General features: G+C 40.7%; 1 protein-coding gene across 6 annotated transcripts in view; it reads right to left on the minus strand.

Moving 5' to 3' along the window:
* LOC144497883 (uncharacterized protein C1orf21-like) overlaps positions 1-24,247 on the minus strand; it is a 213,214-nt gene that overhangs the window by 160,852 nt on the left and 28,115 nt on the right. The window contains exon 1 of one of the 6 annotated variants that reach the window (XM_078219323.1): positions 11,917-12,183. The exons of the other annotated variants lie outside the window; for them this stretch is intronic. The gene's annotated coding sequence lies outside the window, so the exon portion shown is untranslated. Of the gene's footprint in view, positions 1-11,916; positions 12,184-24,247 lie in introns of those variants that run through there. 6 annotated transcript variants of the gene reach the window in all.

The following is a 24,247-nucleotide window of genomic DNA, read 5'->3' on the forward strand; positions in this document are numbered from 1 at the left end:
AAGATATAATCTCAAACATATCTTTCAATGGCTCCTACCTTCAAGAAAATAATTTGTCAAACTTCAATTAGCCTGCCAAATACAGGAAGTTATTTTGATTTGATTTATTGTCACATGTATTAATATACAGTGAAAAGTGTTGTTTCTTGCACGCTATACAAAGCATCCTGTGCATAGGGAAGGAAAGGAGAGAGTGCAGAATGTAGTGTTACAGTCATAGTTAGGGTGTAGAGAAAGATCAACTTAATGCGAGGTAGGTCCATTCAAAAGTCTAATGGCAGCAGGGAAGAAGCTGTTTTTGAGTCAGTTGTTACGTGATCTCAGACTTTTGAATCTTTTTCCCGACGGGAGTAGGTGGAAGAGAGAATGTCCAGGGTGCGTGGGGTCCTTGATTATGCTGGCTGCTTTTCCAAGGCAGCGGAAAATGTAGACAATGTCAATGGATGCAAGGCTGGTTTGAATGATGGACTGGGCTTCATTCACGACTCTTTGTAGTTTCTTGCGGTCTTGGACAGAGCAAGAGCCACACCAAGCTGTGATACAACCAGAAAGAATGTTTTTTATGGTGCATCTGTAGAGGTTGGTGAGAGTTGTAGCTGACATGCCAAATTTCCTTAATCTCCTGAGAAAGTAAAGGTGTTGATGGGCTTTCTTAACTAAAGCATCCGCATGGAGGAACCAGGACAGGTTGTTGGTGATCTGGACACCTAAAAACATGAAGCTCTTGACTATTTCTACTTTGTCCCCATTGACGTAGACAGGGAAATGCCCTCCGCTATGCTTCCTGAAGTTGATGACTATTTCCTTTGTTTTGTTTACATTGAGGGAGAGATTATTGTCGTCGCACCAGTTCACCAGATTCTCTATTTTTTTCCTGTACTGTGTCGCCTTATGTCGCATTCCCATAGATCGCCCCAACTGTTGTAATTGATGGTTCACAGGATTGGATTGACCTCAGCTGTGACCTTCTCCCCAGTCAGACTGGCCCAGGACACTATCAATTCTCTCATGCGGAAAAATAGGGCAAAGTGTGGGGAGAGGTGGTGTGAATCGAGAGGGAAATAAAAAATGCACCACTGGAAAATAATCACCAGTTATGCAAAACATTGCAACAAAATAACAATGTTCATCTCTCCTTCCCAGACAATAATGCAAAGTGTGCGGATGAGCACTTGAAATCTCATAACATTCAAGGCTATGCGTAAGCTCTGCAAAGTAGGACTTGTGCAGATTTAGTATAGTTTCGACAGTGCAGACATGATGGGCCGAAGGGCCTCTTCTGTGCTGCATGACTCTATGGCCAAAGTTTCTCTCTTTAGCTTTCTCAGTGATAAGTTCCAGTGCTGGGGCAACTAAATGCAATACTGATGCACTGTTACCAAAGGAATAGTTACTATTAATGCTCACTAAAGACATAAAACATACTTCAGTGTTACCATCTAAAGTTTTTTTTTTAGATCTTATTTTGCTGCATGCAATGGGTAAAGTGGTTCTACCTCCCTGCCTGTATTATGTCAATTTGAAACTAACAGGGCATTCACCCTTTGAGCTAGAAAGGCATCTGTCTGCTGATGAGCCACACATATCTGGATCCACCATCTGTGCAAGTGATGGGAGTATGCTAATTCACTGCACTGTATTTTGGGGTAGGGTGGAGAACAAGTACTCGTTCAAGTTCTCATTCTTATTCACAAGCCAGGGTGCCCAGCTGGTCGTTCTTTCTCAGAGTCAAATGGCCTGCTGCATCAGCCTACCTATGAAAAACTGCCATTCAAACAAACTGTGAGTTACTGACGCCTATAGAACTGCATCCTTGAACACATTGCTCCTTTAGGAGAACAGCAAGTAAAAATGTTGTTTTTTGGTGAAAATGGATGGGGGGGTAGGGATGGGGGGGGGGGGGGGGGTGAGATGTGGTTGGAATTACACTACACCATAAAGCAATAGGTTTACTTGCTTGATTCATCACTACGATTGCCATTATCGCCGCAGATGTGTTGGATGAATCCAGCTGAACATTAAAGGGCAATGTAACTGCAAATGATTGTGACTTAAGTTTTACTCGAAAGCAAAATGGAAATTCAAAGAAAACTCAGTGGATTTATGAGACACATGCAGGTAATACATTCCTGTATTCCTATAGAATTTTTAGAACAGAACCATCTACTTTTTTAAAAAAATCTCCTTTCATTGATAATCTCTAGTCATTCATTATATTTAGAATTCTCTAGATTTTCTCTGCCTCATTCTAGTGTTACACTAGTGGGCAACAATTGCTAAATTGCATTGTTCAATAATCTACTGCTTAGTATTGTAAATGTAATCTGAACTGCTGAGAGTGACAACATATTCTGCAAGCTAGCAATGCAAGACGATGGGAGTGGGAAGAATTACTCAAGCAATACTCAGCCAAATATAATAATACTTGTAATCATTTCACTTTTTGGCGTGTTGTTTTATTAAAAAAACTGCAAATTCAACCAGCTTTAAAAATAATTTACAGTGCAGATTCTCAGTCTTCACTGAAAGATTCAGACTATAAAGAAAAAGCTTGCATTTATAAAGTATCTTTCATGGCGTTAGGTTGCCCTATAAGATTTTACAGCCATTGAAGTACTTTTGAGGTGCCGACACTACTGCAATGTAGGAAACGCTGCAAGCAATTTTCAAACAGCAAACTCCCACAAACAGTAATGTGATAGTGACCACATAATTTTTTTTTATACTCTAGTCTGGAATGGAGTTACAAAAATTAATGTTCAGGTCACCTTTTACACTTTGAAAGTTGCATTTTTACAGAATATTTTAGATCTATCCATGACTCAAAGCTCCCTGCCTAAAAATGTGGAGAAATATTGCTACATAGAATGTTTCACTGGTCAAGGCTAAATAAGTTATTCATAATTTACATTCATGGATCTTTGCTGTCTTATTCAACTGTGCTCCCAGGCAGTCACGTCTGCTTTTTTGGCCTCCCCCCAAGTGGGCTCACTCAGCCTTTGCCTGTAGCTCCTCAGTCTATAGCCTCAGGGAATATGCTAGTAGGCCACAGTTAAAAGTTTAGTAGTGTTCCATGAAGTGGACCCAAATCTGCACCCTCACAACAGTGCTAAATTTGTTAGATCTACTGAGGACTATGGATGCACAAGGGAATACTTCAAACTGAAGCTCCTATGAACTGCTGAGTACATTTCACAAGCAAACGTTATCTTCAAATCTACTTGAGTAACAAGTGTTCAGTAAGTGACTTGTGTAAATCTCAAAACTCTTTTGCCATCATTGTGTCTCGTCCCAAACTATCCAGTGAAACTCTAGTCGCCATGTGCAGGTGAATGTTTGAGAATTGAATATGCATTACAGAGGTTTAAATATTACAGTATGGGCTACTGACTTAATACAATAACTTCCAGCCTCCGTCAACAATTCAGACCATTATGTTCTCAATGCTACATATCATGGGTGCTGAAGCTAAATAATAGTATTTGCAAAGGATGTAATTCAAGTAACACATATCTAAATAGAGAAGAAAATCTTGGCTCCATTTGGAAGCACATGTCAAAAAGGTGAACATGAAATGAACATACAAAAAGTGAACAAAAATGTGAATTAAAATTTTGGCTACTTCAACAACTAGTTGTATTTAGTGACAGGAATTTTGAAAGAAATTATAATTGATTTGGATATGGATATGAAAAGAAGAACACATCTGCTGACAAGGGTAATTTAAGAGGATATAAAAGAGTAAGAGTGCAGGAGATGGCTAGCTGAGAGGCAGATATGTGGCTAATGCAGTTCGCTGGGGCACAAGTGTGAAATTGAGAGGTTTGGGAAACAGAAAAATGAAAATATCTCCGAAACAGCATAAATTTTAAAAGAATGTAAAAGAGTAAAATACGCAAATCTTTAGAGGCAGATTACAGAGTGGAAACATTTTTTAAAAGGCAACTATATATATATATATATATATATATATATATATATATATGAAATCTTTATCAATTAAATACATCAAATTATTAAAATGACACACAGAGGACGACAATAATGAGTGATACTGTGATAGGTGGAAAACATTATTCTGGAATACTGGTTATAAAACCAAAACACCAACTGACCTTAATCTGCATGGATTCATGGAAATAAAGGACTGAAAGTTTCATGGGGGCTCATCTATATCTATGTGGACCATTTGAGTTTTTAAGATGCATACAAGTAACCATACGCACCCAAATTTTACCACTGGTCAGGCAACATTCATTCTGCTGAAGTTTGATAAAAACTGTCTTATTGCCAGTTCAAGATATGAGACACCCAGCCATTAGGCTGGTTGTGGCCATATCATAACTTTATAAAGATAATTTTACTTTTTCATATAATTTATACAATAGCAGAGCTATCTTTCAAAGGTATGTCACAAAGGAAAGGATCAACCAAAGACAAAACTCAGTTTGAAAGCTTCCCAATTTCAAATCAAAAATGGGCCTCAACAAAGAAAATGCAACTAAAAGGCAAGACTTGTGCACAACAACTTTGCCAGTACTAATGCACAAACCTTACAAAGTATGGAATCACCTGGGCAATGCAATCGTTTCCTTTCGAGAAATCTTAGTGTGTAAATTAACAGTCATAATTGACTCATGTCTGGAACTGGTTTCCATTAGATTTGCTTCAACAGATCCAAATTTGGTTATATTGCCAATGATTCAGTCATGATTCAACTAATAATCAACACCAGCTGCATTTCTGCACTAGGTAGTTCTGCTAAGTTCAGACATTAATCTTGATTCACTGATTAACAGGAGCCAAACATTTGCAGTAACACAAGGAAGAGTGGGGAGATGATAGTGCAATGGTAATGTCCCTGGACGAATAATCTAGAGGCTCTGGGGACATGGGTTCAATTCCCACCATGGCAGCTGGTGGAATTCCAATTCAATTAATAAATCTGGAATATCAAGTTATTCTCAGTGGCCATGACAATCACAGATTGTTGCAAAAACCCACCTAGTTCACTAATGCCCAGACCCACATCACGTGGCTGACTCTTTTAACTGCCCTCTGAATGGCCTAGCAAGCCAGTCATTTCAAGGGCAATTAAGGATGGACAATAAATGGTGGCCTTGCCTCCTTCATCATTCAATGTCATCTGTCAGCAGTTAGCTAACAAAATTGAGGACAGTTTCTGATATGCGCAATTAGTTAGATTTACAACTGTGAATTTAGGCTTTAACATTTTTGCCCACAGAGTAACAAGTACAAACTAATAAAAGAATAGTGAGGACACCATGGCATCCCAGACTTTGGTGAAAGCAATGGGACAAGGGAGCTCCTTATGAGATTTAATGATTGAGAAACAAACAGTGAAAGGATTGAGAAGGCGACTGTATTGGGGTGGGATGGGGTGGGGTGGGGCGGGGCGGGGCGGGGGGAGGAAGAGTTCAATGTCAAATCAGGAAGAGAGAAAGGAAGATTAGAATGAGGGGAAAATAAAAGTGAGAGAAAGGAAAAGCTAGATTTTTCAAATTTAATGCTTTTAAAATCTAAAATAATTCACAGGCTCAAGAAATGAGATCTCACACTTAAAGCTATTTACTTTTTGGTTGCAGAGGTCGATTGAATCACAGAATTGTTATAGCATAGAAAAAGGTAATTCAGCCCATCCTGTCTACACTGGCTTTCCAAATGAGCAATTCACTTGGTGCGCTTCTCCCTGCACGTTTTTCAATCTCTGATAACAGTCTAGTTCTCTTTTGAATGCTTCAATGAACCTGCCTCCACTCGGAGTGAATTCCAGATCCCACTCGCTGTATGAAAAAGATTTTTCTCACATTGCTTTGCTTTTTTTGGCCAATCTGTTGCCTTTCATTCTCAATCCTTTCACAATTGGGAACAAGTTCTCCCAAATCTACTCTGTCAAGGCCTCTCATGATTCCCCTTTCAGCCTTCTTTTCCCTAAGGAAGGCAGTCTCAATTAGCTTCATCACTTAAGTTTCTCATTTCTGGAACCAATCTCGTCTGTACCCTCTCTAATGCCCTCCCAACCTACCTACTTTACCTCAGTATTTACAGCAGAAAAGGGGGATAGTTTGCTGGAAGTCCCAAGGAAATTAATAATGGGTTGGGGTCAGGGATTAAATACAATTCATATCATAAAACATTGATAATGAGGAAATTAATGGAACTAAAAAGTGACAAATTCCCAGGACCTGATGGTTTCCATCCAAGGATATTAAAGGAAATAGGGGAGCACATTGTTAATGCCCTAAATATAAGCCGCACCTCAGCAGGCCAGAAGACAACAGCTAGGGAGGGGGGAGTGTTGGGGCTTTTGCGAGGTTCCCAACAGACGTCCGACCAGTCGCAAAACTGGAAATCGGTAGGCCGGGGGGGTGGGGGGGCGACAGGAAGGCTGGAAATCGGGGCAGGGGCATGGGTTTCTCAGGGTAGCAGGGTAGGCCAGCAATCAGGAGGGGGAGGCCGGCCACAGGAGGGTCAGTGCGCATCCACACTGACAGATCGGCGCGTGAGCAGTGGCCCGCTCAGCACTATGCTACCAGCCTCTCGGGTGGGAGGAGGCCCTGTTCCCTACTTTTCAGCATGAATCAGTCTGAGGCACACTGTGATGATGAGTAAGCTCAAAAAACAGGCGGGAAATTATCCTGTTTTCCTGCCCGCTGGGCACTTAGTTCTGTTTTGGGAAAATCCCAGAGTACCCTAGATTCAGGAATCATTCCTCCTGGATTGGGAACTTGCTCATGTCACTCTGCTTTTTGAGAAGGATGAGAGAGGATATCCAGGGAATTACAGACTAGTTAGCCTAACATCTGTTAGGTAACTAAACACCTCGAAATCTTTCAGTTAATCAGAGAGCCAGCATGGATTCGTGACAAGTAGATCATGCCTGACAAACCTCAGTGAATTTTTTGAAGAGATTACTAAGGTAGTGGACAGGGGAATGTCTGCGGATGTTGTTAATATGGACTTCCAGAAGGTCTTTGATAAAGTCACACACAAGAGACTGTTATCTAAAGTAGAACCCCATGGAACTGAGGGCAAATTACTGACAAGACTGGGAAATTGGTTGAGTGGCGGGTGATAGAATGTAGGGGTAATGGGTAGGTACTCAAATTGGCGGGATGTGACTAGTGGCGTCCCACGAGGATGTGTGTTGGGGCCTCAATTGTTCACATTATTTATTAACGACTTGGATAATGGCATAGAAAGTCATATATCTAAATTTGCTGATGACACAAAGTTAGGTGGCATTGTAGATGATAACGTAAAATTACAAAGGGATATTGATAGACTAGATGAATGGGCAAAACTGTGGCAGACAGATTTCAATCTAACCAAGTGTGAGGTTATTTATTTTGGACCAGAAAGGATGGATCAGAGTACTTCCTAGATGGTATGAACTTAAATAAACTGGATGTCTGAAGAGACTTAGGGGTTCAGGTATGCAGATCTTTAAAATGCCACGGACAGGTGCACAAAATAATCAAGAAGGCTAATGGATTCCTGGCCTTTATATCTGGAGGTCTGGAGTATAAAGGACACAGAAGTTATACTGCAAAAATCCAAAACCCTGGTTAGACCCTAAATGGAAGTACTGTGAGCAGATCTGGGCACCACACCTTAGAAAGGATGTATTGGCCATGGAGGGAGTGCAGCGTAGGTTTACAAAAATGATATCTGGACTCCAGGGGTTTAATTATGAAGAAAGATTATATAAATTAAGCCTTTTTTCACTAGAATTTAGAAGGTTAAGTGGTGATCTGATCAAAGTCTTCAAGATAGTAACAGGAAAGGACAAGGTAGATAAAGATAAAACTAGTTCCACTGGTTGGAGATTCTAGAACTGGGGGAATAGTCTACAAATTAGGGCCAGACCATTCAGGAGAGATTTTAGGAAGCACTTCTACACACAAAAAGGTGGTATGGGTTGGAATTCACTTCCACCAATGGCAGTTGATGCTAGATCAGCTACTATCTTTAAATCTGAACTAGATAAATTTTTGTTAAGCAAAGGCATTCAGGGATTATGGGCCAAAGGCAGGTATATGGAGTTAGGCCACAGATCAGTCTTGTTACCATTAAAGTTTATTTATTAGTGTCATAAGTCAACTTACATTAACACTGCAATGAAGTTACAGTGAAAATCAGATAGTAGAATAGGCTTGATGGGCTGAATGGCCTATCCTATTCCTATGCTCCTAAAGTGCAACACCCAGATTTGGACAATACTCAAGCTGGCCGAACTAGTGCCTTACAACATATGAACAAAGGGCAGGTGTAGGCCATTCAGCCACTTGAGCCTGCTCCACAATTTATCATGGCTGATCTAATGGTAACCTCAAATCTGCCTCCTGCCTACCCGTAATAAGCTATCGCCCCCTTGCTTACCAAGAATCTATCCACCTCTGCCTTAAAAATATTCAAAGACTCTGTTTCCACCACCGTTTCAAGAAGAAAGTTTCAAGGACTCACAAACCTCAGGAAAAAAATTGCCTCATCTCCATTTTAAATAGGCAACCCCTTATTTCTAAACAGTGACCCCTAGGTCTAGATATGCCCACAAGAGGAAAATACTCTCCACATCCATGCCATCAAGACCCCTCAAGATCTTGAATGTTTCAATTAATTTGCCTCTTCTAAATACAAGTTCAACATAACCTCCCTGCACCTGTACTCTATGATGTGGAGATGCCGGCGTTGGACTGGGGTAAACGCAGTAAGAAGTCTAACAACACAAGGTTAAAGTGCAACAGGTTTATTTGGTAGCAAAAGCCACTAGCCTTTGGAACAGGCAGTTCCTTCGTCAGATGGATGGGAGTTCTGATCACAAACAGGGCACAAAGACACAAACTCAATTTCCATGAACAATGATTGGAATGTGAGTCTTTACAGGTAATCAAGTCTTAAAGGTACAGACAATGTGAGTGGAGGGAGCATTAAGCACAGGTTAAAAGAGATGTGTATTGTCTCCAGACAGGACAGCTAGTGAGATTGTGCACATCCAGGCAAGTTGTGGGGGTTACAGATAGTGTGACATGAACCCAAGATCCCGGTTGAGGCCGTCCTCATGTGTGCGGAACCTGGCTATCAGTCTCTGCTCAGCGACTCTGCGCTGTCAGCTTTAACCTGGTGTTGTTAGACTTCTTCCTGTACTCTATGCCAGAGGTTCCCAAACAATGTGCCGCAGCACACGGGTGTGCTGTGAAGGCCCCACAAATGTGCTGCAAAATAAGATTATTTACATTAACGTTTAATCATTTTTAAACCAAATCTAAGCTTCATTTTCTGCTCTGTGGTAGGCATCTCCAAGTCCCAATGACCCTTGGACTTCCCACGCATGCGCCAGCTGGGAATAGGCCACACATGCGTAGTTTGGGTTTTTTTACATTAGTTACACCCATGCTCATGACCAATGTAAAACATGGTTCTCTCTTGGCACAGTTCAGAATAGCAACATAAAGCATCCCAAACTGTGCATTTGCAGCCTTTTCCTGGCTGACGCATGCACATGAGATCCCAGATTCTTTGGGAATTGGAAATACTGACCATGGAGTTGAAGACAAAGGCCCTGTGTGCCAGTGCAAAAAAAGGCACAAAAGTGAGGGAGACGAGGAGAAATTGGGAAAAGACTGAAGAGAAAACAGAGAAGGACGGGGGGGGGGAGGTGGAAGAGAGAGAGAGAGAGAGAGGAAAGAGTTCCCAGTAACAGATAAAGACAGAGGTAAGAAACAGGAACCAATAAAGTTAAGAAAAGGAGGAACAGTCACCAATATTGTATTTAGCATGCAAATGGTGATAAGGCTTTCATTGTAAATTTCGTAAACTAATGAGTGTTGTATTAAATGGTGGCTTCATATGGTTTTCGGAGGTTTGAGAGATAAAAGGCTTTTGTGAGAGAGTGGTTCAGTTCAAGAAAACAAGAGGTGTGCCTCAAATTTTTTTTATAGTCCCAAGGTGTGCCATGATGTGAAAAAAGTTGGGAATCTCTGCTCTATGCTGCTATTAATAAAGCCTAGGATACTGTGTTTAATTAACTGCTTTCTCAACCTGTCCTACCACCTTCAATTGTATATGCATGTGTACACCCACATCTCTCCACTCCTGCTCCAACTTCTACCTTTGATTTCATATTGTCTTTTCATGTTCTTCTTACCAAAATGATTCATTTTACATTTCTCCAAATTGAGCTTCATCCACCATCTGTCCGCTCATTCCACCCACTTGTTTATGTTCTTTTGCAACTCTATATTATGCTTCTTAGTTCACAATACTTCCAAGTTTTGTATCATCTACAGATTTTGAAGTTGTGTCCTGTACCCCATGGTCCAGGTCAGTTATATACATCAGGAAAAGCAAGGCTTCCAGCTGTAACCCCTGGGAAACTCCACTACAAACCTTCCTCCAGTCTGAAAACTATCCATTAACTGCTACTGTTTCCTGCCATTCAGCAATTGCGTATCCATGCTCCTACTGTCCTTTTTAATTCCTTGAGCTGTAACAATGCTCACAAATATGTTGTGGTGCATTATATCAAATGAATTTTAAAAGTGCACGTACAGCGCATCAACAACATTACCCACCTCAACCCTTGATTACGCTACGATTTCAAAAAAACTGTAGCAAGTTAGTTAAACACGATTTTCCTCTAATGACTGGCAACCATTAATAATTATGATGCTGATGAAAGGGCACTTACACACTGTTAATTACTAGATTTAATTTCGATGGTGAATGCAATGAGCAATTAATGTGCAACTTCATGAAAATCATGAGGAGGGCAAGCACAAGATGCTGTTTTTGCAAAGCTGACAAAAGCACCAACTGACCAGAAATTTATAGTGATTCGCAATTCACAAAATATTGTTCTCTTTCAACGTGTTGCCGGTTCATTTCCACATTGACTACAGCATCATTCAGACACCATTCTTTTTTCAGTAAAATCCGGCCCAGTCGGTCTTGAAAACGCCAACTGTCCCAATACCCGCAGCTTTTTTCAGTGAGAGAATTCCAAATGTCTATGAACTTTAGTGCAAAAGAGTATTCTGTTAAAATTAGAGCTGAGCTATTTATCATGATGTTCCCCTGTCGTTGAACACCCACCAGAGGGAATAGTTTATCCACAGCTACCCTATCAAAACATTACTCTCAATTCCTCACACTCAAAGGTGATACAACTGGCTTCACAGCTTAACCCTCCAGGCTTGGCATCATTCTGATGAATCGGCATAGTAGCCCATCTAAAGATAATTTATCCTTCCTGAGGTGAGCTCCCTAAAATTGAACTCCGTATTCCAGATGAGTCTGACCAACACACTATACAACTGAAGAATAACATTCCAGTTGCAGAAACTGAAATATCGCAAGGATATTTTGGAAAAGGAAGATGGGTGCAAAGTTCCAAATATAGAGGACTGTGGGCAAGATACAGCATACCCCATCTGTGTGGATCACACTTCACAAATTCCAAAAATGTGCTCGCTTCCTGCTCCCCACACAGATTTTCTTCTCAAAACTATTGCTGCCTTAAAAAAAACCTTTTTGAGTTGTTTTCAAAAAAGATCAAAAGATTAAGTGAGGACTTCAACTAGAAAACTAAACAAACACAGATTTACAGTTTATTCATCTAACCCTGCATTTTAGAAAACATTTTATGATTCTTCATAAGTGCTGGTGTATTTACTTTAATGAAAAGCAGTCCTCTTCAAGCTTTGGCATCAAGGGCAACAACACTTTCAAAAGGGAAAAGGCAAGTTACTTTGCACATATTATTTAGCATTTAAGTTCAATTCAGCTTCATAATATCCAAGATTAGAAACTTTTGATGCTTAAAAAGGCTGAACATGAGAGAAAGCTTATTTGCAATGTTACAGAAAATACTTGGTTGATATATAGGGAACATACCAGAATCCAATCGAGTAAAATCCTTTGCTCCTTTGCTCCACCACTGCCAAACATGCCTTCAGCCACCTAAGCCCTTAGGTTCTGGAATTCCTTCCTGAAACTTCTTCATCTCTTTTTCTTCCTTTAAAATGTTCCTTTAAACCTACCCCTTTGACCAAGCTTTTGGTCACCAGTTCTAATATCTCATGAGGTTCAATGCCAAAAATTGTCTGGTTGCGCTGTGAAGAACTTTGGGATGTTTTTACTATGGTGTAAAATTTTCAAAATAGACTGTCATTTTTAAATAGTCATCAATTAAAGGCAGGAAGTAAAAGACAAAGCAATCTGAAGTCATCGCAATATCAATGTGGAATTGGCAAATCAGTGGGAGGTGATTACATACAAACTGGTAATGCTGCTAATAACCTTAAGGACAAATGACTAAGAATGAGATCTATAGAACAGGAATTGGATAAGTATACTTAAAACTGGGCTCAGTGTGCAAGTTTAAAAGAACAGACTTAGCAAACTTTAAACCAGAACTGCTAACACAACTTGTGAACGTCTACAGGTTTAATAAAAAGTCCCTAAAGCCCTCATTTGGCAACTCCTTTTTAAATTATACAGTGGCTTATTTTAAACCAGTACATTGCCCCTGGGCAATACAACTACTTAAATAGAAGGGGCACAACAGCTTTACTGTTCAACACATGATTTATTCATATCTACCACAGAACAGTGTTTGTTAACATGCAGTAACTACACATTTTCAGATCAGCGAAATGTGCCAAAGGTTTTAACCTTTCATTACCACAACCACATATTTAAGTTTAAGAAGTTGAATCTTTCCAAATTATTAACATTAATAGAAATAAATAAAAATGCAAACTCTGGAACAACCGGGGTATGGTTTCAAACTGTACCAAATTTATTGCAATAAGCAACAGCTGAATAGTTTTCAATGCACAATTCAACTTCTGAAAATATTCTAATTATTGTTTTCAAAATCATTTGCCAGGGCCTTAGCTGTCAACAGGGCAATATTGATTGGTCTAACTGTATTTATGAATACAAGGTGAAGGGCACAACAACCAAAAGACAAGGCTACTACCAGGCTAACCTCCAAGCTATATAGAGGATTCCCCATTCCCAAACCTAATAGAGCTAAAAAGTTGTACATGTACCGACAGGCAGTGCACAGGCACAGCAGTTCATGCAGTTTATTTATTTTTGGAAAGTGTATTGATGAATGGACAGAGCAGTCACAGAACCATAAAAATAATTCATCTCTGGTAGGAGTGGGAGTCCTTAAGGGAGAAGGGAAGATGGTCGTAGTCAAGCCAACAGATAAAATATGAATCAATTTCTCTTTAAAACTTGTACATTAAAACCAGGTGGTGGTACCCTGCTCATTAGGATAGGAAATCCTTGAAATTGGAGCCACAGCATCAGTGCCGAGTGCAACTTTCTTACAGACAGGTTTTGTGAACCCCAGACAAATTGGGCAAGTCGTGAAATCGTGTTTTTGGCGACAATATTTAAATGCAATAATCCCAAGTGTCAGAAATCATGAATGAACTACTGTATCACGCGCTGCACTTAAATCCTTTGGCAGATGTTCATGTTGACATACTAACCAACTATGGAGGCACCAGTCTGTTTAGACATAGGCAAGGTGATTCATGGACAGTGCCAAGGGGCAGACTGTAAGGCCAGTAGTAGAACACTAATTGTGCCGAGTTTAGAATTTCATTTACTGGTTTTAAACCTTCACATCGAAGCTCAGGTTTGTAACTATATTGCCTTTGCTTTTTTTATTGCATGCAGTAGAATTTTTTGTATGCTGTAGCAAATTTGCACAAAGCTAGTGCTCACAAAATGCAATGAAATAAATAACTGGACCATCGGCTTCGAGTGTTGGTTGAGGAATAAATCTTGGCCAGGATTCCAAGGGGAACTCCCACGCTCTTTTTGAATAGTGCCATGGGTACTTTTATATTCACTGGAGGTCAGACAGGGCCTTGATTTATCTCATCCGAAAACTGACACATACTACCGTGCAGTATTCCCTTGGCTGTGCACTGGGTAAAAACTTACTTACACATTATACTTTTGAAAAGAGTCTCCCAGTTTTGTCTCCAAGTCTGGCGGATTTGTTCTCCAGTAACCTCTATGCAAAACCTATTAAAATAAAACACGTGACCTGGCTGTGCCCCAAGATGCCCAGAATTGATCCTCCTCTCATCCACCCCGCACACCCCCCCCCCCCCCCCCCACCCCCCTCCCCCCACACACCCCACCATGCCATTATCTGCGTACCGAGTTTCCTTCTGTTTTTGCAGTGAGAACAGTATTTTCAACCATAACTGGGAGCAGGCTTTCACAAATTCAGCTGAATTTGCCCATTGGAATGTGTGGGTGCGTGCTTAGTAAAACTAATGTATTTGCAGCTAGCTCTCAGGTCACAGACACAAAACATACCTTATAATGCACCTCCTTCTCAGTGTCCTCACCCTTTGCTATTGTGTTGGGAGTGCTCACACATTCCATCACCTGCACACCATTTCCAGAACCCAAGTGCTATTTCCACATTCCCAACAGTCCTAGATACCAGGATCCCATCTCATTACTCTATCAACCACTCATCCTCAACTCCAACACTTCTATTCGCAGCTTACCATCATCCACGTCCTTACACCAACCATTGAATAGGGGATGGGAATAACCACTAAACTAAGCACCATGGCAGTGTTCAGCCCAAAATGTCACCCACCCATCAGCTACTTATGACATATCTTTTTTTGTGATAAATCAGTGGCCCTTTTTCCATGAACCTTTCTCCTGCCTTTGAATTCTACATCGCTAAACAACAAAATGATCAAGAATTTGAATCACCCAAAAAAACTATGAAGAATCCCATAAAATTCCAATGAAACACTGTATATCAGTGCCCCAAATAGATTCTGCATTACATTGCTTAAATCTGCCTGTCCTTCAATTAATTGCAAGTAATACTATAAGCAGTCTGCCAGTTTTCAATTAGTCAAAGCTTTTTTTATTTTTCTTGCGCAGTTCCTTTATCCTCCTTCTCCTCTCAGAAGTCAAATTCCACAAACACCAATTCCATCCAGTGCCATCTTCAGTAGTCATTCTTTACATAGGACACTGCACAGGGAGGTGTCAGGTTATCTGACCAAAGGAACCCTAGTCGAGACCAATGCAGATCATCTGCACAAACGCTCACTTTCCAGCAGTCATGGCTAGACAGCTAAAGGTCCAAGATCTTCCTCAACACAAGGCTGCAAGGGCCCACCACCACCCATCTCAGGTCAGACACAAAGTGAGGATCAAAATTGGGAGCCTCCTGGTTTGTATGGCTCATTGTCACATCTCTCATTGCTCATTTACCCATGGAATCATCCTTTAAGCTCTTACACACATTTAGCATCCATGTTACTAAAGGCAATGTTTTCACCCGTTTTTTAGTCTGTGAAAAATATATCTCAAAAACTAACAGAGGGATTTCAATGAAGCCTGGTACCCAGATAGGAAGAAAAGCCCAAGGAAGAAAAGATCAGTTTTGGGTGAAGATGTAAATTCAAATTTGAATCTTGGAAAGGATCTATTAACATTTGGAGATAGGGTAAGATAACTTTTTTTTAAAAAAAGAGCAGGTTGTTTTATTTAGAATGTTGTGGATTGTCTTGGCTGCTGCTGTGAAATTGCCACTGTTGTCAAAGTGTGAGCTGAATTTTCGGAGCAGGTTGTTGAATGTGGATATGTGGATTGGTGTGAAGCCTCCTTAGTTTTTAGTTTTAAAAAATCAGCTTTAGTAGTTACAGCATTAACCAGGCAGTGAGCTGTGTAATTGTAATAATGTTAAATTAACACAGTGTGGCAGAGGTCTGTGTCTACTAAATTTACAGACAACACAAAGATAGGTAGGGAAGTATGCTGTGAAGCGGACATAAGAAAGTTGCAGATGGACATAGATAGGTTGAGTGAGTGGACAAAAATCTGGCAGATGGAGTATAATGTAAAGTTGGATGCTTTTGCAGGAAGGATAAAAAAAGCAAGAGTATTACTTAAATGGAGAACAACTGCAGCATTCATAGTGGCAGAGGGATCTCAGTGGTCTTGTGCATGAGTCACAAAATGTTAGTATTTAATCAAGTAGGCTCATGGAATGCTACCCTTTAATGAGAGGAATTGAACAAAGTAGTAAGGATAAATAAAAGCAAAATACTGCAGATGCTGGAAATCTAAAATAACAGCAGGAAATGCTAGATAAACCCAGGAGGTCTGACAGTATCTGTGGAGAAAGAAACAGAGTTAACAAGTCCATTTGACTCTTTGACAGAACTGAAGAGGGATAGAAATGTAATTAATTATATGGTTCGAAAAAGGGCAGAGGAGAGGGGACAGAATAGAAGGTCAGGGATAGGTCAAAGCTAAAACAAGATTGACAAAGACGATATGGACACGACACAAAGGTGTCAATGGTGGCAGTAAGGACTGAATAAATGCTGATAACTGCATAAATGTAAGATATCAGGATGTGTTGATAGGAGAACAAATGTCAGTGCTCAGTGAAAGCAAAACTGAAAAACAAGGGACAGATGGGGGAGTGGACAGAGGTAGTATTGGGACAAACAAAGGAAATTTTAAAAAGGGGTCACGATGGAGAGGTAAGTTCACAACCTAAAGTTGTTGAATCCAATGTTGAGTCCAGAAGACTGTAATATGCCTAATTGGAAGATGAGGTGTTGTTCTTCCAGTTTGCGTTGGGCATAACTAGAGGATTGCAGCAAGCCAAGGATGTTGTACTTCCAGCATACCAGGCATTGGTGAGACCACATCTCGAATACTATGTTCAGTTTTGGTGTCCTTATTTAAGGAAGGTTGTAAATTGTTGAAGGCATTTCAGAGGAGGTTTACTAGGTTCTTACTCAAGGTGGGGTCTTTGAATATGTTTACGGCAGAGGTAGACTGATTCCCTTAGTTATCGTGAGGTGGATAGAAATGTGAAATTCAAAGCACAAACAGATCAGCCATGATCTTATTGAATGGTGGAGCGGGTTTGAGGGGCCAAATGGCCTACTTCTGCTCCTAATTCATATGTTTCCAAGTACTGTGTGCCCCTTCTTCACTTGTTTTCACTATGTGGAAAGCACTGCTGGCACTCGCAAGACAAATTATAAGCTTGAATTATCGTTGGCTGACATGACAAGAAACTTCAATACAAACTGAATTGTTTAGGTCAACAAAACCTAGCCCTTTAAATACCTCTAAAATATGCATCCTCTGTTTTACTTCATTAAGAGCATTATTCAATGACAGATATTTGTCTGATGGAATCATACAACACAGAAGGCCATTCAACACCCCTGAACCCTTGCCAGCTCCTTGAACATGCTATCCAATTAGTCCCATTAGTTTCTACTGAATTTGCTTCCAATAGCCTTCAAGAAGTGCATTTTAACTTTTAACAACTTGTTGCTTAAACAGAAATTCTCATCTGCTATCTGGTTCCTTTGCCAATTATCTTAAATTTGTGTCCTCTGTTTACTAATCCTCCTAGCTAACAGAAACAGATTTGCCTTATTTACTTTATCAAAGCTTGCCACCATTTTAAACACCGCTGTTAAAACTTCCATTAACAGTTTCAGTTCTTAGGAAAATAACCCAGCTTCTTTAGTTACCTTATATAGTAGGATACCCCTCATCTCTGGCATCACTCTGGTGAATCTCCCCTACACCCTCTCTAAGGCCTTGGCATCCTTCCTAAACGGAGGTGCTCAGAATTGCCCAGCTAATGATTTGTTGTCTAGCACAACTTCCTTTGCTTTGGTGCTCTGTGCCTCTGTTTATAAAACCAAGGATCCTGCGTAATTCTTTTTTTAAAAACAGCCCTCTCGTCTTGCCATGCCACCTTCAAATATTTGTGTACTTGAACACCGGTCTTGTTACTTCTGTATCCCTTTTGGAATTGTGCCATCATCGCACTTAATTCTCAGATGAAGGGGTAGAAACGTTGGAAGCAGAGTTAGCATATTCCAGTAGGGTGGTGGCTGGCCACCCTGAAAGCCATTGCAGAGAACACGTCTTTACAAGCAGCTCACAACTACCAGTCTCAGCAACATGTGGTTTTGCACGGAGGAATTAAAACTACAATTACCAGCTACCAGCCCAGTCAGGAATGTCCTTCTTCCAGGCTGAACGTAGGAGGTGGCAAGCTTAAAAAAAAGGCTCAATCATAGTCCTGACCCAAGATTTACATACTTAGGTCGGCACATCGAGCTTGGCTGCATTGTCTTCCCCACGGTTGAATAATACAACACCATTCACTGGAATCGTGTATAAAGAATGATCAACTAAGAGAGGTGGGAGAGGTAGCAAAAGGCAACTGATGCATAGAGAACTGTGGCCTAGCAAAGATTTAGTATCTTCAGGAGAGGTAGGTGGGATGACGGGAAGAAACAAAAAGAAAAAGAGACGAGCACCTCTCAAGCCATTTTTTTGTTGCAATCTATAAACTTACATTTGTATAGCACCTTTCACAGCCTTGCAACGTGTTTTTACAACATTTAAGTGCTTTCAAATTGTTGATATTGTAATATTTCAGGGATCGGATAATCATGCCCTTCCAGCAGAGCTCCCATCGTTAGTTCAACTCCAGCCAATATTCTACTTTTGACCCTCTGGCACTGAGGCAAATTATACCTTTCCTAGAACACAGGAATTGGAGTAGGCTATTTAGCTCCTCAAGCCTGTCGCACCTTTAAATTGAAATCATGGCTGATCTATAACTCAACTCTACCTACCAGCCTTGGTTCCATAATCTTTAATAACATTGGCTGACAATTAAAGGCCTCGTCAACGGTAGGTAAAGATGTACTAGAATGGTGCCAGGGATGAGGGACATCAGTTTTGTAATAGAGACTGGCAAAATTGGAGTTGTTCGCTACTGAATGAAGTTTGAAATCTTTTCTCATAGGCAGAACAAACATTTCTCCTTCCATGTTCAAAGGCCAATGATAATAAAGTCCTTCTGAATCTGGTCACTCTGCCAGATCTTTATGTGATGTTTAGAGTTTCATGTCATCTCCCAAACAGCGTGTCCTGCCTATGTCTCTACCAGCAGCATCGAGAATGCATAGAATAGATTAGAGATTTGACAGAGATGTTCAAAATTATGAAGGGCTTTTATACCCGTATACAAGGAAAAAACAGTTTCCAGTAGCAGAAGCCCAATAATCAGAGGGCACAAATTTAACATGATTGGCAAAAGAACCAGAATCAACATAAAACCCTTTGTTTACAGCAAGTACTGCCTGGAATGCACGGCTTGAAAGTCTGTTTCAATGATTCAATAGCAACATTCAAAAGGGAACTAGATAAACACTTGAAAAGAAAATATTTACATAGCTATGGCGGGGTTGGTGGGGGGGGGGGGGGGGGGAAGAGAGAGAGAGAGAGGGCGGAAACGACAAAAAAGCAAGGAAGTGGGATTAATTGTATAGTATCAAACAGCTAGCAGATGTACATAGGGCTGAATGGCCTCCTTCTGTGTTGCACCATTCATGATTCTAAGTACTTATCAAACTTCCTTTTGAAAGATACTACTGTATCTGTTCCCATCACCTGTTCTATAAACTTTTTTCTAAAAAGCACCTGGGCTACACACAAAATAAATTAACATGGGAAGCAATTTACCACAAAATAAACCACTGAGCAAAATCTACTCCGGACACCCAGATTTAGAAATTTGCCATTCTTCCATCTCAGTAATTCAAATGCAGGCACGGTCGATTCAGTCTACTCATTAATTCGTAAGAGCATTTTGTACAAAATATACAAATTAAGCTGCTTAAATACATCAGAACAGGGCGTTTTCTCCTCAAAACAAATGTGAATTGAAAGATAGTTCTAAGTGACTTTGGATGAACTTACTGTAGAACCCTTTACGTCAGAAAACAATACACTGAGAGAAGAGCAAGGGTAGGCTTGACACTGGGTGAAAAGAGTAATCGTTTAATTTACGTAGCCTGTGCCTTTTTATGAAGTTGTCCCCAGTCAGAAAGGGAAAAACATGGACCCAACCAACAGCTGCTGCACTGAATAAACAAAAGTAACAACGCAAATAGGCACACACATTGTGAATAAGTCATAAACAGCAAGACCTGCTATATCCACCACAAGACCCACTCACTTACACCAAGAGTGACTGCTCGATAAACTCCTAATGGCAGCAATGCAACTGCGGATTATTCATTGAGAATATCTCTGAGGATTTGGAGGACAAAGTTGTGGCTCCAATATCTCCAAAGCTTCTTCAGAGGTCGACAAAGGCAGATGTTGAAGCACAGTCAGAGTTGGAGGTCACTTGTGACTCTGAATACGAAGGAGTCCTTGGTCAGGAGTGACCAGAATAGCGGTTCAAACATGGAGTTGTGGGGAATATGGGTCCAAATCTGGGAGGGAACAATTAGAAAAAGAGCTTTGGAGAGTGATGAGATATCGACAGCTTCAAATACAAAGGGTCCAAGGGAGGGGATGTTGGAGAGGAAGGAAGTGATTATGGCAGTTTTGAAAAGCAGGGGGACCGTACCCAAGCAGAGGAAACAAGATTGGATGAGTAATCCAGATGCTGGGATTTATAATGTAGAAACCTTGAATTCAATAGTTCTGAGGAGATTTCTGGTTAAGTAAAGTGCCCAACATCCCACAGTCAAGTTTCAACCAAAGCCAGGATGTTTATTATAATTGCCAACACCAAAGTCAATGGCAATTGCCTCATTTGCAAGGACATGGACTTTTTAAACAGGGGAACACAGAATGGGGAGGTGACAGTGGTGAGTCAGCTAAATGGACAAGAAAGTGGTTGGCAAGATAAAATCAAAGCAGCAGAACGCAATGTGGCAGATGGAACAGCTCGCAGTTGCTGCCTGTAAGGAGACAGCAACAGATATCTCAATAGCCGCAATCAAGAATGCTGAGAGAGACAAACACAGAGATCGTCCATGGGCTTACACAACAGAATGCACAGATAGGAAAGTAAGAAGCCAGATGCAATGAGTTGGGAATTAAGACAGTTATTCAATATCCGGGTGAGGGGTAGGGGTAGGAATTAATGGTGGCTTGACTAAGGGACAGGAAGAGGAAAGAACAGCTCAAGAGGGGAAAAAGGGGAGACATGATGGGTTTAGATTAAAAACAGAAGCCAAAACCTGCATGCAAACAGTCAAAGGGAAATGAGTTAATCAGAAATTAGGTAAGACATGTCATGGTCATAAAGAACCAGGAGGAGCCAACATCAAACATAATAAAGATATATGACTGAGGCCCTGTAGTAGGAAGATGTTGACTTGTAGGCAACAACCAAAACAGTGGATCATAACAGAAATAATTCAATTTCCAATTATTACAGTGGTTAGTCATACTTGGTGCCTTATGGGACATGCAAGAAATTTGGGCATTCTTTAGTGGCTTTGCAATAAGTAATGGAATTAAATATTTCCAGAAACTCCGTGACTCACTAAATTGTAATATCTGACACTCTTCTAAAATTGTCATCTCCATTATTAAGAGAACATTAAAAGTTGGTCAAAGCGCAGCAGGAAGATGCAATTTACATGGATATTTTTCTAACAGAAGCCTGCTATTTCACTCGGACCTCGAGTGATCCTCAACAGGTCCGCTGGAGGACTCACATCTGATCAGTACATACGCTCCCTTTTCTGACAATGGCAGGCAATTCTGAATATGAAAGCACTTGCTACTTGGTTTAGATGCAGATGTTTAACTAATTGAACTATTCTATTGTCTACTCTGGAAACACAATCTGACTTTTTTATTGGATTTTTAAATGTTTCTTACAGTCAGCATGAGATTGAAAGAAAAAATTGGCTGTTGGCTGCACAAAATCGATAACGATAAATTGTGAATAAGAGGTTAAATAATATACTTTGTCAAAAGGCTGCCCCATGACTCCTCTTGTTGGGACAAGCAAGATCGATGCAAAACATCAAAACCTTGTCCATTCTCTCAAATAATACTTGCTCTCCAATAATGAGAAAGAAACACTGAATTCTTCCCCTGCTTTTATTTTTTAAGTCTCATCAGCAGATGTGAAGCAAACTTCAGGCCTTCACTGAAGTCCTTTCCTGTTGGCCCACAAGACAGAAGCACATTGCAGGTGGCATATAAGACTCCTACCCCTTGTGAATGCACAAAGGGACTGCAGCACATAGCAAGTGCACTGCGCATCACGGGCATTTTAATAAGGAACTAACACTCCCAACATTGGGCATGTCAGCTGTACCTCAGCTGGTAACACTCTCGACTGTGGAGTCAGAGGATGGTGGCTTCAAATCTCACAACACAAATCTTTGCTAATCCTGTGCAATGCGGCATGGGGGCTGCATGATGTGGAGAGATGCCGTCTTTCAAACAAGACATTAAACAGAGGCTCGTGGCATAAGAGTGCAGGGTCAGTGAGGGGAGACTTTGGCCCGAGTGAAACAGAGGCCAGGATTCTCCAGCCGTTCACACCAGCAGGATTCTCTGGTCCTTCTACAGTGAACAGAGATTTGGTTGAGTGTCAAATTCTCCTTCCTTGCTTACAGCAGCAGCGTGGTGTGAACGCCGGAGAATTCCGGCCAGAGTGACTATATTTGGGAATTTGGTTCAAAATGGGAATTCAATGTATCGGGAGAAAGAGGTGATTTAGATCAGTTTTGCAGGTCACTGTAAGAAATGTCACTTAGAATAGGGTATTGGGTGATTTGGGGGAGGAAGGGAAAGAGGTGCTATTTTGCTTTTTAACGTTCATAGCCTTCAGGAAGTGGTCTTACTCTGCTACAAAAGTTAGTTATTTGGTGATTATCTGGTAAGTTACTACGGTTTATTCTATTCAAAAGATTCTAGCAACTGGTAGTAAGGTTAGTAAAATATATAAAGACAAAAGTAAAATATACTATTAAAAATAATTAAATAGCTAATTCGTAAACATTAAGGATGGCAGGACAGGTGGTGTGTCACAGCTGCAGCATGCGGGAGCTCCTGGATGCCAGTGTGATCCAGGGCGAACACATCTGCACGAAGTGCTTGATTTTCAAGCAGCTCTGGCTCTGAGTCAAAGATGGGCTGGTTAGGTGCATTGGCCATGCTAAATTCTCCCTCAGTGTACCCGAACAGGCACTGGAGTGTAGCGACTAGGGGATTTTCACAGTAACTTCATTGCAGTGTTAATGTAAGCTGACTTGTGACTAATAAATACGCTTTATTTGCATTGAGCTGGAAGCTGAACTACAGACACTGCGATGCATCAGGGAGGGGGAAAGTTATCTTGATTCTTTGCATCAGGATTCAATCACACCTCTTAGGATAACATCTTCTAATTTGGCCAGTGGTCAGGGACAGGAATGTGTGATTATGAGTGAGGCAATTAAGGGGGCTCAGAGAGCTGGACTCTCAGCCTTCACAGTTGTCCAACAGATTTGAGCTTTATTCAGAAGGACTGACACTGTTTGTTCTCTTCAAGAACAACATCCCTGTAGCAGATTATCTGGTCACTATTATTACCCTGCTGTTTGTGGGAGTTTGCTGTGTAAACATTTCTGATACTGCAACAGTGACTAAACTTCAAAAATTCAATTGTTTTGAAACTCGAATATCCGAACATTTTGAAAGATGTTATATAAATGCAAGACTTTATTTATCAGTCTAGTATCTAAACAAATAGGCAAACAGCACAGTAAAACAATTTAGTTCACTTATGATTTAATCAGTGGTAAATTCTTCAGTCTTTCTCATTTACAGGGATGTAGGACTGCAACTATATCAAGAACATAAATATTTGGTCAAAATATTTTCAATTACCTTTAGAATTAGTTCAGATAAATATTTCGCTCAAAAAAAATCATTCATTTTGTGGTTCAGGTTTGTTGCCAGTGAATCCCACATATCGGTTTGATACCTTGGAGATCCTTGGATGATTCAGTTGGCATGGCCACTGTTTTACATATCTTGCAGCTACACAGACTGATAAAGTGATAGGTTTGACAGTTAGCTTGCCGCCAGTTATGGGTTTCAGTTGAAGTAGTGGGAAACATGCTGGGGTAAGAGCCAGGGACGAAAGAGAGAGAGAGGGGCAGAGAGAGAGAAAAAGAGAGAGAGAGAGAGAAAGGGAGAGGTATAGGGGATGGGGGCATGGCAGCGAGCGAGGGGCATCCGGCTGGGAAGATGGGCAGGGTGGCAAGCCAGGCTGGGCAGGATGAGCAAGGCAGAGAGCAATAGGGGAAGCAAGCTAAGGAGTCAAAGTGCATCACAGCTCATCAAGTACTCTTGG

Source organism: Mustelus asterias, chromosome 8 (assembly GCF_964213995.1).
Source record: "Mustelus asterias chromosome 8, sMusAst1.hap1.1, whole genome shotgun sequence".
Lineage (NCBI taxonomy): Eukaryota > Metazoa > Chordata > Chondrichthyes > Carcharhiniformes > Triakidae > Mustelus > Mustelus asterias.